This window comes from Pseudopipra pipra, chromosome 23, assembly GCF_036250125.1.
Source record: "Pseudopipra pipra isolate bDixPip1 chromosome 23, bDixPip1.hap1, whole genome shotgun sequence".
NCBI classification, from domain to species: domain Eukaryota; kingdom Metazoa; phylum Chordata; class Aves; order Passeriformes; family Pipridae; genus Pseudopipra; species Pseudopipra pipra.
The window spans coordinates 3069644-3084752 of NC_087571.1; the positions used below are offsets into that span (position 1 = coordinate 3069644).

At 52.1% G+C, this 15109-nt stretch overlaps 1 long non-coding RNA gene across 2 annotated transcripts; it reads left to right on the forward strand.

Moving 5' to 3' along the window:
* The first annotated feature begins 594 nt into the window (after nt 1–594).
* LOC135401898 (uncharacterized) lies at nt 595–1371 on the forward strand. Of its 2 annotated transcripts, none has more exons than XR_010424961.1 (2): nt 595–754; nt 1128–1371. It is a non-coding gene; the product is annotated as an uncharacterized LOC135401898 (long non-coding RNA). The 2 variants fall into 2 exon arrangements; XR_010424960.1 differs by lacking the exon at nt 595–754 and adding an exon at nt 761–931.
* Nucleotides 1372–15109: the final 13738 nt, after the last annotated feature.

The window sequence follows — 15109 nt, forward strand, 5'->3', positions numbered from 1 at the left end:
CAGCAATTATCAAAGCCTGCAGCTCCCCCTGCTCCTAAATGGAACAGTCAAGGAAAATAGTCTAATTTGACAGTTTTCAGCCGGTTGAAATGATACGTGGAAGAGACATGGAAGAAGGAAAGCGTATTATTCACTACTTGATAAATTATCCCCATTATAGGGAAGGCAGATCTGAGCCTGGGGGACGCGTGGGGTTGTGCCGGGGACAGCCTGTGGGTTTTCAGCAGCCACCCAAGGGCATTGCTGTTGTGTTGGGGGGAGGAACCTTCCTTCTCTGCTCAGCCCTCAACTGCAAAGCCACAAGAAAAACCCAAAGGAACAGGGGGCAGATGTTTGGCAGAGTCCAGAATTCATCACCTGCTTCTGCCACATCCATGGGCCTCTCTACTCCTGGGAATGGCTTTGACCACACTTTTCCCTTTTTATCTCCTGTTTCCCCACCAGTTCTTATCCTGGTGTGTGTAACAACCCCAAGCACTGGTCTGGGTATGGATGCCCTGCTCCTCCCAGGCCCAAATGATGCTGCAGACACACAGCCCAATGGGACACCTGTGACATCATCCCCCCAGAAAAGAGCTCTGAGAGCCACGTGAATGCAGACACACCCTCCCCACACTCCTGCACCCCACACCCCATCCCTCCCCAAACCCACAAATGTATTCATGAATTCGTTTCCGAAAGTTCTCCCTGTGCTCAAGCGGGTGCTGCTTGTAATTGCTGGCGGCCAAAATCTGTTCTGTTTTTTCTGGCTGAGGTACCAGGCAATCATCAGCTGTAATTATTTCGAGTCTTGTTACAGATGGATCTCTGAGCTTTCAGTCTTAAACAGAATTCATTATTCAAATGCCAGCTCCAGCCTTCTGTGGAGGGGTGGGCACGGGCGCTGCCGGCCCCCCACGGGCACCACCAGCCCCAAATGCTCGTGGGGAAGGTGAGGATGGGGGTGGGATCCGCCTGTCAAAGCCGCCCCACTGCAGCTCCTCAGTGTTCCCACCCAGCACACGCCTTGGCTTCCACCCCCGGGGGATGTGGGAGCCCCAGGGGGGCTGTGGGGAGCTGGTGCCTGGGTTCTGGGGCTGAGATCAGTGCCATCCACACCACATCCAGAAAAAACCTCTGAATTCCAGCTCTGCCTGTTTCCAAGCTCGCTTTGGACACGTGACAGCACAAGAGAGGAGCCCCAGGAACTCAGGAGTGACTCCAAGCACCTGGGCAAGACATCACTGACCAAATGACAGAATCATTGAGGCTGGAAAAGACCTCCAAGACCATCGAGTCCAACCTTTGACCCATCACCACCCTGTCAACTAGACCAGAGCTCTGAGAGCCACGTCCAGTCATTAAATGGCAGAAGTGGAGTTGAAAAGGAAATGGATTGGAGCTTTATCTCAGCCAAACCAATGGTTTCTACCTTTTTTCCTCTGTTTGGAAACTGCAAAAGTCAAACACTCAAGAGATCTTAAAAATATATCAGGCAGAAAACAGCTGCAAGGATGGCAGCAGGCTCAGGGCAGGGCTCCCTGAGGTGCTCAGGCACAGGTACCTGGGCACCTGGCACTGAAAATCCCCGTGGGGACACTCCATGAATCACAATTTACAGGGAGAAACCCAAAGTCCAGCAATGTGGCTGCACAGTGTCCATCTGGCTGCACACCTCACTCCCCTCTGGCTTGGAATTCCCTGTCACAAACCCAGGACATCCCTCTCCTCCCTCCATGGATACGGATATTGGGTTTATGACGCATCAAGATTTGCAAGGAAAGCCTCTCATTTCAATTTGTGTGCAGGAAAAGTGAAAAAGGGGATGTATCCTGGCTGCCTCCCAGGCCAGAACAGGAGCAGTGTCCAATTTAAAAAGTCAATATTTTCTGTAGGAAATCTCAATCCCTCTTTTTTTATTTTTTCCATGGTCCAAAAAGATCCTTTTTTTTTATTTTTTTTGGTCAAATTTTCCCAGGAGAAGGGGGAGAGGGACGCTCGTAGCAGGCAGCAAAGTGCTGCTAATCTTATGCACATACAAAATGGAAACAACCGCTTCCTGGTGGGATTGCTGGTATTTTGTTTTTTTATAAAAATTTTAATCTCTGTATCCCTCCTGCTACTGTTTGTATTTTTTTGTGTGTGTGCCTAGTTGAAAAGCAAACAATTTCGCCTGCTCCTGCGGCGCTCCGGGTTTGGTTTTGCTTTACACTTATTTATTTTGCTCAGCAGTTTAAATTATTAGTCCCTGACCCTGCAAATATCTTGTTGCACGTGGAACATGGTGCAGCAAGCGAGGCGTGCCTGGGTTTGTTTGCAGGTGAGAGCAGAGCCCTTGACCCAGGTGTGGTAATTTAATTTTAACCCAAAAGAAACAGGCCCCGTTGATACCCCCCCAGCACAAAGGCCAGTTTGGGGTTTGTTTGCACCAAGAGCTGAAGGTTTCAGCTCGCCTTGATTTGGTGGCCAGGCTGGAAATGGGATGGGAAAGGGTCAGGAGAGGCTTCAACAGCTCTGGGTGATGTTTGTGTGTCCTGGGAGCACAGGGGATGCTGACACCTGAGAAGAGAAGGAAAAATCCCCTCCTGCTCTATCCCTACTTCCACCCCACCAGTCACCACTTGCCTGGGGGCCAGACACAGATAAAACAGCAAAAAAATCCATATTATATCAAACCAGAGCACAAAAAAAAGGGGGGGAAAGTCTCATTTTCTTTTCTGAAATTAAAACCTAAATCCAACAAGTCATTCCAGGAGCACCAGAGCTAAAGAACCCTGCTTCCCTCTGGATTTGTGCCTGCTGAACAACTCAGAGTCCTTGGGACTGGCCGGGGGGGGGCAGTTCACCCCAAAAAGGGGGTCAACAACTGCACTTTTGGGATCCCCCAATCCTGGGTTGGTCCAAAAGCAACACACAGCTGGGTCAAACCACACTGCTCGTGTCCCCCTTCAGTCCCTTTCCCTCCCTCTAACTTTCCCCACAGAAGCAAGTGAAAAAACATGTGGAGTAAAAGCGTGGAAAAATAAGTGAAAGCACTGATGTGTCACCCCCCAACCCCCAGGTCACCCGTTTATTAGTGAGAGGCTCTGTTTTCTGTACCATGATGGAATTGGGGAGGGGGTTTCTCGAATCATTTGGGTTAGAAAAGACCTCTAAGATCATTGATTCTGACTATTTTTTTTCCCTCCCAGGAATTCCCTGCCACACAATGGAGAAAGGGTCTGAGACCCCCCCATCCTGTCCAAACCAGGGTGTTGGGAGGGAGGGATCTTAAAAATCACACCTGTTGTGAAGGTGCTGTAAAATCCCAGCAGGAGTACAGGCAGGTGCAATCTGACTCTGCAATCAGAATTTTGGGAGGGAGATGGAAAGAAAAATTCAGCCCCTCATCCCCCCCAGGTCACAGCTGACCCCCAGGGGTGCTGCAGGTCCCTGGGGGGTACACACAGGACCCCCCAAAATCACAGCCAAACCCACACCAACCGGGCTATTTATTCCTGCCAGTTTACACACAGCCTTTGTACGTCTCTCCCAAAAAAAACCCCAAAAGCCCTGAAGAAACGCAATTAAAATATTATAATTATTGGCGGCGGAGTATTTGCTTTTATCGGCTCCCATTTAAAAAGATGCAAATAGGGGCGTTTTTAGCATTCCAGTCAGCCCAGCTCCCTCCTGCAGAGAGGGAAATATTTGCTTTAGTCAACTTTGTTGTGTTGATTTCCTGGTTTCCCTTATTTTCCCTGTTTTTTCTCTTCCCCCCATCATTATGATCACACTCCTTCCCTGGCACGGAGCCCTCTGCGCTGGCTCTGGGATTATCTCTGGGATAAGCATCCCGGGAGGGGCTGGGACACCCCCGAGGGGATGCACGAGGTGAACCCTCCTCCCCATGGCAGAGACCCCCAAGCTGGGGGTAAATCAGGAGCCCCCCGGGGGGGGGTGCAGGGGGAGCAGTGGTGGGCTGGGGGAGGCTGTTCTGCACCCAGGGGGGAATTGGGGGGGTCGGCAAGGGCTGGGTAGGACAATTGCGAGCCCAAAGCGCCCTCCCCTGGTCGCTGCCCAGCCCTGCTGCCCCTCCCGGGGACCCCCAGTGCTGGGTGCCGGGTGTGCCCCCCTTGTGCCATGTGTGCCCTGTGCCGTGGGTGTGAGTGTAGAAGACCCTTCCAGAAGGTTTTACTGCGAGAAGATTAAAGTTTTTCGCTTAAGGAAGGCGCCCTTTCCTACCTGGAAAGAGGCACCTTTCCCAGAGATGTGTTCTCCTCCTGCATTCCAGAGAAGCTCTCCCTGGTGAGTGCCATCTTCCATGGGCAGTGGGCCCTGTGCCATGGACAGTGCTGGGCTCCTGCACCCCCTGTATGCTCCTACCTCTTTGCTTTCACTCAGTGTTAGACAAAGCAGGTGATGGAGAGGCCACCAAGAGCCTCACGAGTGTCCCCACATCACCCCAGCTCCCCAGCAGGGTGACACCTCATGCCAGGGTGGTGATGCCCAGACCTCCACACTACCAAGCACTGCTGCTCTGCCAGGGAGGGGAGAGTCAGGTTTTGGCTGGGAGCCATCCCTGGGGACAGGACAGGATAGGGGACAGAGGGACAGGACAGGTACCCAGCCCTTGGAACTGCCAAAATCATCAGCCATTGTCTGAGAGCCATCCCTGAGGACAGGACAGGCACCCTGGGAACAATCCTGAGGACAGGACAGGTACCCTGGGAGCAATCCCTGAGGACAGGACAGATATCCACATCTCAACCCAGCCCAAAGCAGGAGCCACGAGCACCCCCAAACCTAAAGGTCTTTGCCCTCTATTAGCTCACAAAGCAACTCCCCCATCCCCTGCCCAGCCGCCCCCTCACAAGGCAGTACCAGCCTCCGAGGCTAATTAACTCTCTAATTAAAGATTAGAGCACGGTTGTTGTTGGGTTTTCCCCACAGGGACTGTCTTAAACTCAAATCTGGGTGAGGATTATACAGAGTCATAGTGGTGGCTCCGGCCACAGGCTTGGGGTTTGGAGAGGGCATTCCAAGGTGCAGAGGATGGGCAGGACATGCTGCTTCCCATTCCTTGCCCTCCCAAAGGAGGAAAAAAAAATTGCTTGTTTGGGGAAAGCAGAGAGCAAAAGGAAGGGGAAATAGTTGTGTGAGTCCATGGGCATCCACCCTGGAGGCATCATTCCCACCCACCAGCTCCAGGGGATGGTGCTGAGGCAGGACAGCTGGGCCAGGACACCACAGGGAGATGGGATTGGGAATAACATTGGAAATCAGCCCTTTTTTATTCCTTTTTCCCCCTCTCTTCCTCCTCCAAGACTAGAAATTGTGGAATTTCCCACCAGTGGGATCAATGTGGGTAAATCCCCCTGGAAGAGCCAGGGGGGCAAAGGGGAAGCACAGCCTGGCTCCAGCCACTCACCCCAGCTCCTGGGGCTCCCCTGGCACCCCTCATGTGTTCCCCCAGCCCCTTTCCCTGCCTCCCTCCCTGCATAACCTCAGGCAGTGCTGAGCGAGGCTCCAGCCCTGCTTTATTAAGTTCACCTTGACCATAAACCCCACAAGATTATAAAAATGCAGAAAAGGCCATTTCTGTTCAGCTCCCTCGTCCTCTGCTTTGCACTTTCGATCACATTCCAGCCCAGCTGACTGATTTCCCCGTTTCTGACCCAATTTGCTGCTGGGCTCTCGTGCCAGAGGGGGATCTCTGTGGGACCAGCCAGCTCTGATCCCTACAGTGGGAGAGTCCTCCAAACTGTACTTTTCTACCCAAACCAGCCCCTATTTTGGGGCAGATTTCTGGGCTGGGGCTGTTTCCCAGCCTCCAACAACCCTCCTCAAGGTGACAGGCTGACAGAAACGAATCCTAGCAAGACCTTCTTCCTTTTATTTCTCTACAGTTTGCCCTTGTTGTGGAAAAATCTATATTTTAACCCTAATTGTCTCCCGGTGGTAATGATTAAGGCATAGCTGGGTGATTTGCATTCCAAGTTCCACAAGGCTCTTGGTCCAGCCTGGATGAATCCCAGGCTCAGTGTCCAAAGCCCATTAAAAAAAATAAACCCATTAATGTACACTTGTTTTTTGATATGGTTTGTGAGAGCTTCTCACTCCTCCAGTGGTCACCAGTTCCTGTTCCCCACTTGAGAGTCAAAGAGGGGCAAGGCAGAGATTCCCAGAGTTTTATTTCTCCCTTGGGGCAAAATAAAACATCCTGGAGCTGCTTTCCCACCTCATCCTGTGTGTGGACATTGAGATGGTTTCTCCATCCACCCTCTCCCCCAAAACCACCCCATGCAGAGCTTAATCAAACCTCCCCAAGAGGGTAAAACCCCAAAATAGATTCATTCTTTGTGGAATTTAGAAGTTATATTTGGAATTAAGCACAATAGAACCAAGATAATTACATAGCCAAAACACCTATATATAAAAATATTTCCTATGAAATCTGCATATTAAAAGAATTCCCACGAGAAATCACACAAAGCAGCAAAAATTGGAGAGTGGAAACAAGTTTGTAAATAATGAATATGTATTAAAAAAATGAAATATATTCAAGTTAGAAAGTCGAGTAGTTGCTAGGCTGGTAAATATCAGCCTATAAAGAGCAAATTGCAGTGGAGCCAGAGTTTATTTAGTCTTATGTGAGGTTTTGTAAAGGCTCAGTCCAACCCACTCTACAGCTCCATAAATGGAGTTTTCCATTATTGTTTTGCAGATTAAAAAACACAGGCTGCTAGTTGAGGAAGGACATTAACCTCCTTCTTTATTACTTTTTATAAAGTGATATAACCGGGTTTATTATATTTTCAGATTTCAATGAAATGAGCAGTTTGACTGGGATTTACACATTCCCTCTGAGGCACTGGAAACTTTGCAGTGTTGCTACAGGGTACGAGACCCCAGCACCAAAAAAAAAAGAGTCAAAATGAGTGTAGATCGTGTCTTTATCCATATTTGTCAAAAAAACCCAGGAACACAGTCCCACAGAAAGGTTGGAAAACCAACATGCACATGCAGGAAAACATGTCTGGAATAAATTAAAGAGCGATGCAAATCCTGCTTGGAATCACCATTTGGAAAGGCAAACTAAAAATTATGTTCCTTGACAGTAGGAGCTGAAAACACATCCCCACCTCAAATTAATTTTGGATTCACTGCCTTCCCAACAGGAATCCTATTCCCCAGAGTCACACTGCATCCCTGACCATGTTATCCCATCCCACAAGGGAGCAAAACCCACCTTTCACCAGAAACACCCAGTCCCACCCCATTCCCAGGAAGAAATATCTCCATTATACAACTCATCAAGCCATAAGGTTTGCTAAAAACAAGGAGGAGAAAGGAATACATACATATATTTTTTAAATTACATGAGTTTGGAGCTATTTTATCAGGCCAGGCAGGAGCAACAGCCCCACCTGAGCCAAGCTGTGCCCAAAGAAACACTTCCCAAAAGCTCTTACCTTGCCAAAATCCCACAGATCTGAGCAGAATCACCACAGCAACGAGAAGCAGGACCCCCTCAGGCACAGCCATACCTGAGAGGACCCACCCAAGTGTGCCTAATAAAGCCGAGGAGGAACTTCCCTCCCTGTCCCCATCACAGGTAATTAGTGTGAACCACTAACGAACTCTGCCAGCAGCTGCATTGCCACTGGATTGATTCCACTCTGCCTTCTGCTGCAGTGGGGATGGTGATAGTTCAGCCCCCCCCCAAATCCTTGTTGGGGAGAGGACAGGAAAAAAGCAGAGCCTCACCCCGAAAGAGGGAGGAGAGCAGTGGGGTGCAAGGTCTGGGGAAGATTTTCCCCCTTCCATCAGCTCACCACACCTCCCATATTCCAAAGTCTGCCCAAGCCCTGATCCCACTCTTTGTCACCCCAAAACACAGAGCCTTTGGGGCCACAGAGAATAAAGGGACGTGGTCTGGGGTATTGCCACAGTTCAGGGGTCTCATGAGGGGACAGAGAACCAGGAGGTGAAGCACACAGGTGTCACCAGCCATGAGAGATCCCAGTGCAGCCTCTGCTCTCAGATCCAAGGATTTCAGGAGTGTGGTCAGAGCCTGGGTACATCCTGCCATGTCACCCCAGCTGCAGGCACAGCACCATATCTCCTGGGGGGATTTGGGGCTGAGAGCTGATACCAAAATCTCCCCTCTGACCCCAGGGCTTTGAAACCACCTTGGTTTAATAAAAGCAAAGAGGTCTGAGCATCCAGAGCCCTGAAAGAGGGAGGGAATGAGGTGGGAAGAAGGTTTCACGGGGCCAGCACATACTTATTGATTGCATTTGAAATAAAATATTACAGCTAGCATAGGAATGAATCACAGACTCATAGAATGGTTTGTGTTGGAAAGGACCTTAAAGATCATCTCATTCCACCCCCTGCCATGGGCAGGGACACCTTCCACTAGCCCAGGTTGCTCCAAGCCCCGTCCAACCTGGCCTTGGACACTTCCAGGGATGGGGCAGCCACAGCTTCTCTGGGCAACCTGTGCCAGGGCCTCACCACCCTCACAGGGAAGAATTTTTTCCTAACATCTAATCTAATCCTACTCTCTCTCAGTGGGAAGCCATCCTCCCTTGTGCTGTCACTCCAGGCTCTTGGAAATAGTCTCTCTCCAGGAATCTTTCTTGCAGGCTCCCTTCAGTCACTGGGAGGCCACAATCAGGTCACCCTGAAGTCTTCTCTTCTCCAGGCTGAACAATCCCAGCTCTCCCAGCCTTTCCTCACAGCAGAGCTGCTCCATCCCGCTGAGCATCTTGGTGGCTTCCTGTGGACTCTCTCCAGCAGCTCCACGTCCTCCCTGTGCTGGAGACACCAACACTGCAGGGAGGGTCTCACCGGAGTGGAGGGGGCAGAACTTCACACGTGGAGAGGGGCTGGTTCCTCCCGGGGGCCTCTGGTAGCACGAGGCAGAAGAAACAGCAGCTCTGGTGGGAGCAGTGACACCAGCACAGGCACATGTGGAAGTGGAACACAGGGAGGTGGAAGTGGAACACCAGGGAGCCAAGGCTGGGAGGGCCCAGCCTGTCCTGCCGCCGCTCCTTGTGCTGCTGCCGGCGAACGTGAGGGCAGATCTGATATCCATAAATCAACATATTACTCATTTTCGAGCATTGCAGTCTGACAGCTGTTACATGAGCACATTGTTAGGAGCTGTCAGGCGCTGATACATAGTGCCTTTTACAACATATGTTGACTTTTATCTAATGTTGTTCCATAATTAGCCCCAGGGAGCAGGAATCTGGGCAGCCGGCTGGCTGTGTGATCTCACTTAACCTTTCCTGCCGGGGGGAAAAGGGCAGAGCCGGGAGGGCTGCGAGCTGGGGATGCTTCAGTGGATCAGGAGGAAGCAGGCAGAGCATGGATGTGAGCAGTACCCACAGCCCAGCCCCTGGGGACAGAGCTGGACCTGTTCCCCTCCAGGGTCCCTGAGCCTTTGGAGCCATTATAAGAGGTAAGATAAAGCCCTGAGGGATCTGGGAGCTTCCCTTATGGGTGGAGCCCTGAATTTCAAGCTCAAACCAAGGTAGTGGCCTTGGGGGTCTGGATGGAGGAGGGGACCGAGGGGTACTTCTCCCCATGCACGGATGGAGATGGAAGGCAGGGATGATTTACTGACCAGGATGGGAGATAAATGAAGGAGCAGATGGTGGAGTTAATGAGTGGAAAGGGTAGATGGATGGACAAAGAGACAATGGAGACAATGTGATAATGGATGGTTGCGCTCCTACCCAGATGAGGACAAATGTTCTGATGTGTCCTCACAGCCTGTGATGGTTCCCATGGAAGACCAGCTCTTGGTCACCATCCCTCTCACCACCAGGGTCCAGGTCACCCTTCATGAGCACCTTTACTGTCACCAAAAATTATTCCCCTCTCTCTTTGAAACATTCCCAGGCTCCTGCTCCACCAAAACAAGCAGCAGAGTACTCAGGACATGTTGGTCTCTGTAAAGCAACTCATCTTTGTGGAGAAACCCAGTGGGATGATGTCTGTGGGGAGGGGACACTGTCCCACTGCAGCCCCCCGGGCGCCTGGGCTGTTTTCCCTCCCTCACTGCAGCTGCTTAAGCTTGAAAAAACAGGAGAGGGAAAATAAATCAATAAGACACGAAGATAAATATGCTTTCCAGCGGGCTCACATGTTGCAGCCGACTCCTCTGGACGTGCTGTGGTGGCTGCATAATTCATGAACTCACCACTCATATGCAAATGGAGCAGCTCCTGCCGGGCTGGCCCGACACACCCGGCGCTCTCCCACCACTCCCAGCACTCCTCGACTACCCCCCAGTGCTCCCAGTTCCCTCCCACCACTCCCAGTATCCCTCTTTGACTCCCCCCAGTGCTCCCACTTCCCTCTAACCGCTTCCAGTATCTCTCCTTGACTCCAAAATGGAATATGGACAAAAGGTGCCAGGTCAGAAAGGTCTTGCTGCCCACGGAGTGCCCTGGGCAGCCCATCATCTGCACCTGAGACACCCAGGCTAGGGGCTTGCTCTCCTAGGGAAAGGGCTGTAAAGCCTTTGCAGGAGCCCAGCACCCAAATTGCAAGTCCACCTCCCAAAATTGACCACGGCCCCAGAAAAAAACCTCCCAGGGCTCCATTAAAGAAGTCAGTTTAAAGTTGGAGGTCAGCCTGCTTTGGCAGGGAGCTGTGCTCTGCTAACAGCAAGCCTGGTGTGCCCGGAGAGGGGAATTTGTGGGGCATAAAAAGGGGTCTGTGTCTGCTGCTCGTGGTAGCTCAGAGCTGTGGGGTGGCTCTGCTCACCCAGGAGCAAACGCTGTTCTTCGTTATGGCTGGGAATATTGGGTGTTATATAAATCAACACCAGCTTCTCAGATGGAAAAGTACTTTATCAGTCATTTTAGCAGCACAGCATCATCAAGGGCTTGCTTCAGGCAGTGTATAGAAGGCATGGAGCTGGCCTGGGATGCTGTGGGTGGTGTACCCACCTTGCTCAGCTCCCAGCTGAGACTCTCCCCCTCCCAGGGGCTGCCAGCAACCTTCCCTAGCTCCTGCCTCCTGCTGTGTCCCTTCCTCCTTCATCCCAACAGCAGTGCTCCCCAGGAGTGGCTGCTTCTCCCAGATAAATGGCTTAATTAGCTTTTTATTGACTCAAGTGAGCACATTCCTTGGGCAGCGGCTGGGAGAGGAGAGGCAATGTCCCAGGGAGCACATCCTGCATCCCAGGCTGGAGGGATAAAAAGGTCTTTGCCCCATGGAGTCCCAGGTTGGATCAGAAAGAGCAGATCCAGCCACAGGAGGGTTTTCTGGTCCCTGCATGAGCACCCATGTGAGCATCCCCTGAGTGAATTCCACCCTGTATTCCCTATGAGAAAAGAAACACAAAGAGGGTGGGAATGTGGCAGGAGGACAAATCCAAGGTGGGAGAAACAACAACAATAATAATAATAATAATAATAATAATAATAATAATAATAATAACCCATGACCCAATAATAATAATAATAATAATAATAATAAAGCACCTGCTGAACAGCAATGCTGGAAATCAAAGCACGAACACCAAATACATCTGCAAGACGCAGGGAAAATTTTTAATTTTGGAAACTGGCAAAAAGATTTGAGATAGCTGGAGAACAATCAGCGCTTCCCTTTGTGCCTGAAGGGACTGACAAACTTTGCATAAACAATTTTCCTTCCCTCTGATGTGGAAAGGCTGCCACAGAGCAGTGGGAGAGGCCAGAACCGGTCCCTCCTGACTTGAAGAAAGCCAAGCCCAAAAAGATTCCCTGAAAAATGACATTAATGGCCCGAGAGCAGCGGGATGGGGGTAAGACTATGGGAGAGGGGGCAGCAGCGTCTCTGATTTCTGGTCCAGGGACCCTGAGCTGCTTCCTAATTGTGAGCCCTCAACCTGGCCACCCTGATCCTGTTGGAAAAGATATTTCTCTGCCAGGTTAAATGCCAAAACAGGGTGGGGAGAGATTAAAAATCATCCCCTTCCCCAGGCAAGCCCTCCCAGACCGCGTCATCCCAAGATGTGCTCCGGCACCGGAATATTAATGTGATGGAGGATGCTGTCCACCTCAGCCAGGCACCAGCTCCAGCACAGGAGAGAGATACCAGGAGCTCAGTTTGTGTTTGCCTGAGCCAAGGAGAAAATCTAATTAAACATGGCATCAGGGCTTGGAGGAGCTGGGGATGGGGCAGGAATATAAAGCGCGGCCGCTTCCCGCAGATCAGAGGGCAATATTAATAAACCCACGGAGGGGGACTGCAGGATCAGCTGGTGATATTGATAAATGTAAAGCAAAGACAAAGCGGCCGGGGAATATTGGATGGTAAAGCTGATAAAAAGACAAGTGGGGACAGCCAGCCCTGCTGTCCTGGCGGAGGGAGCCCTGCAGCCACCCGCCTGCTTCCCAGGCAGGGGATGGCACAGAGCACCCCAAAGAGGGGGGGACTTGGGCCCGTGGGCTGTTACCCCTATTAATGTGCCCCCAAACCTGCAGCCCCCAGAGCAGCATGGCTGCCCTGCACATCCCAGAGCCAGGTCTCAGCAGAGAGGAGGCCCAGGCCCAGGATCTCCATCCAGCTGAGAGCTTGGGATGCACTGGGGATGGGGAGCAGGGACAGCAACGGCCAGGGGCTGTGTGGGAGAGCAAAGCAGGGCGAGCTGGGAGCACAGAGCACTGGAGATGCTCCCTGCTTGCTCCATCAGCCACAGGGATGTGTGTGGAGGCAGCAGGGATGGGGCTGAAGGTGGAGCAGGGGGCAGGAGGAGTACGTGGGGGATGGCACAGCCTCTGCAGCTCTTCCCTGTTACCTGCAGCCTTTCATCTCGAGATGGAAGTTTGTTTTCTTCTCTTCCACCCTCGGTGAAGTGACCTTGAGTGTCCCTGAAGCCCCTCTCGCAGGGATCACTCTCCCACGGCCGTGCACCCACGGCTCCCTCCCCTCTGCCAGCAGCACGTCGAGCCAGGGCATCGAAAAGAGCCACTGAGTGCGTTTTAAATAAAAGATCGCGTCTTTCCGAGCTATTGGAGTGATGATTTAAACATGAAGTCAAAGCCAGTAATGGTGTTGTCAGAGCTGTGGCGGTAAATCCAATCAATAATTCACTGATAGCAGGAATGGTGGCTCCAGCCAGACCTGCCTGCAGAGGGCACGGAGCTTCCCCCTGGAGCTTCCCCCTGGAGCAGGAGGTTCATCCCCTCCTGTCTCCCTGCCAGCATCACCCACGCTGGCAGCAGAGGTTTGGCCCCCACTGGGGATGGGCAAGAGCCAGGAGCCAGATCCAGAGCCCCACAGGAGGGGAATGCTGCCCGGCTCCAGGGGATGGGAGATGAAATGAATTTCTTACCTGGAGACGGATGTTCAAAACGCTGGAAACACCTTGGCTAAGTGATGGCAGCTCAAGTTTTCCTCTCAGCTCTTGTGCCCTTTGAAAGAGGCCAAATCAGTCCCAGCTGTCCTTGTGAGGCTTAAAAACACCAACAAGGGACCCTGCCCCAGGCCATCAGCACAGCTGGGTTGCCCACCTGCCACAGGGGTACTGGGGGTGCCTCATTCTGTGACCCCCCGCCCCTCCAGCCCAGAACCCACATGCCCCTGGATGAGCTCCTGCAGCATCATTTACCTGCACAAACATCTCAGTCACAGCCCAACCACCTTTTTGCCCTCTCATTCCCTCTAACACAGCAGGGATCAGTTCTGCTGTAACACAGGATCCAGATGGGGGGCCTGGATCCCCACTTCATCCCTCCTCCTTCCCACAGGGCTTCACCAAGACTGGAGCAAAGCTGGGTGGCAGCACCTAAATGACTCCCAAGCATCTGCCTGTGCTGGGTGCAGGGTGTTGTGGCACCCACAGCAGGATGGTCCCTGATACCTGCACAGAGGTGTGCAAGGTCCATGTGGGAATACCCAGGGCAAGCTGGGGCTGCCCTGGGCACAGTTTTGGGGAGCAGCCGGCGAGGGATGTGGAAGTGGCCTTTGTGTGCATCTCTGCTCCCCCCGGGGAGGAGTTTAATTGGGACTGGTACTCAAAGATGCTGCACAGCCCTGAGCCACATCCCCAACGCACTGAGGGGTGTGAGGGCAGCACAGCTCCCCGGAGAGCAGCCAGCCCCTAAAAACATTGCAGGAGCCCCATTGCAGGGGGACTCGGTGGGCACCCCGGCACTGGGGGGCAGCTCAAGGACAAGCAGGAGGCCAGACAGACAGAAGCAGCCCCTCCATCCTGGCCCTGTGGGCAGATACACAGAGGACAGAGGTGCTGGAGGTGGTCGAGGCAGCCTCTTCTCCTTCCATCCTCATCACCAGCGCCGGGAGCTGCCGGGCCGGCACTGCCACCTCGTGGCACGGCCACCGGCGAGGCTGGGGACATCGTGGCACCACACACCGCACAGTCCCGGACATGCTACATTGCTTGACAGAGCCTTTATTACCAGAGGAGCTGCTGCCGCCTGAAGCAGTGCCAAAAAATGGCAAAAAACTCCAAAGGCAGCAGGCGAAGGGGAGGGGAGAGCGGGTCAGCCAGGCTAGAGGAGGGGGATGAGAAGGAGAAGCTGTGGCAGCAGGTGGGGTGGGATCCCTGGGCTCTGAGGGGACAGCATCACCCTGTCAGATGGGATTTGGGCTCTCTCACTTCCTAGTCCTTTCCCAAAAGCAGGATCTGAGCATCAGTGTCCATCTCGGTACCCATCTCAGCTTGGACATGCTGCAAATCCCAGTGAGAAGACATGATTTGGGGAACCCCACTGCACCCCATGGGATGCTCAGGACAAAGAACAGCCCAGCATCCCAAGGGCGAAGCATCCCTACCCCCCAAACACCTCTGGGGCAGCCCACCCCCTCCCCTCAGCCCCTCCACCCAAATCAACGAGAGCGACAAGTCTTTTTATAGATATATTTTTTTTTTTAGCAAATGTTTATTTATATCAAAATACAAAACATTTCTGAAGCAGGGTAATGTTACATGAGGAGCAAGTTAATCGATTCCAAAACCCATCATTCTCCTACAGCATGGCTAGTTGTACGTAACATTGCAACACTGCCAGAATTTCTTATAGTGGGTACATTAAAATAATAATAAAAAAACCCAAAACCAACCCAAAAAGTCAATCTATGAACATGCAATGTTACCGGCGATAAATTAAGTACT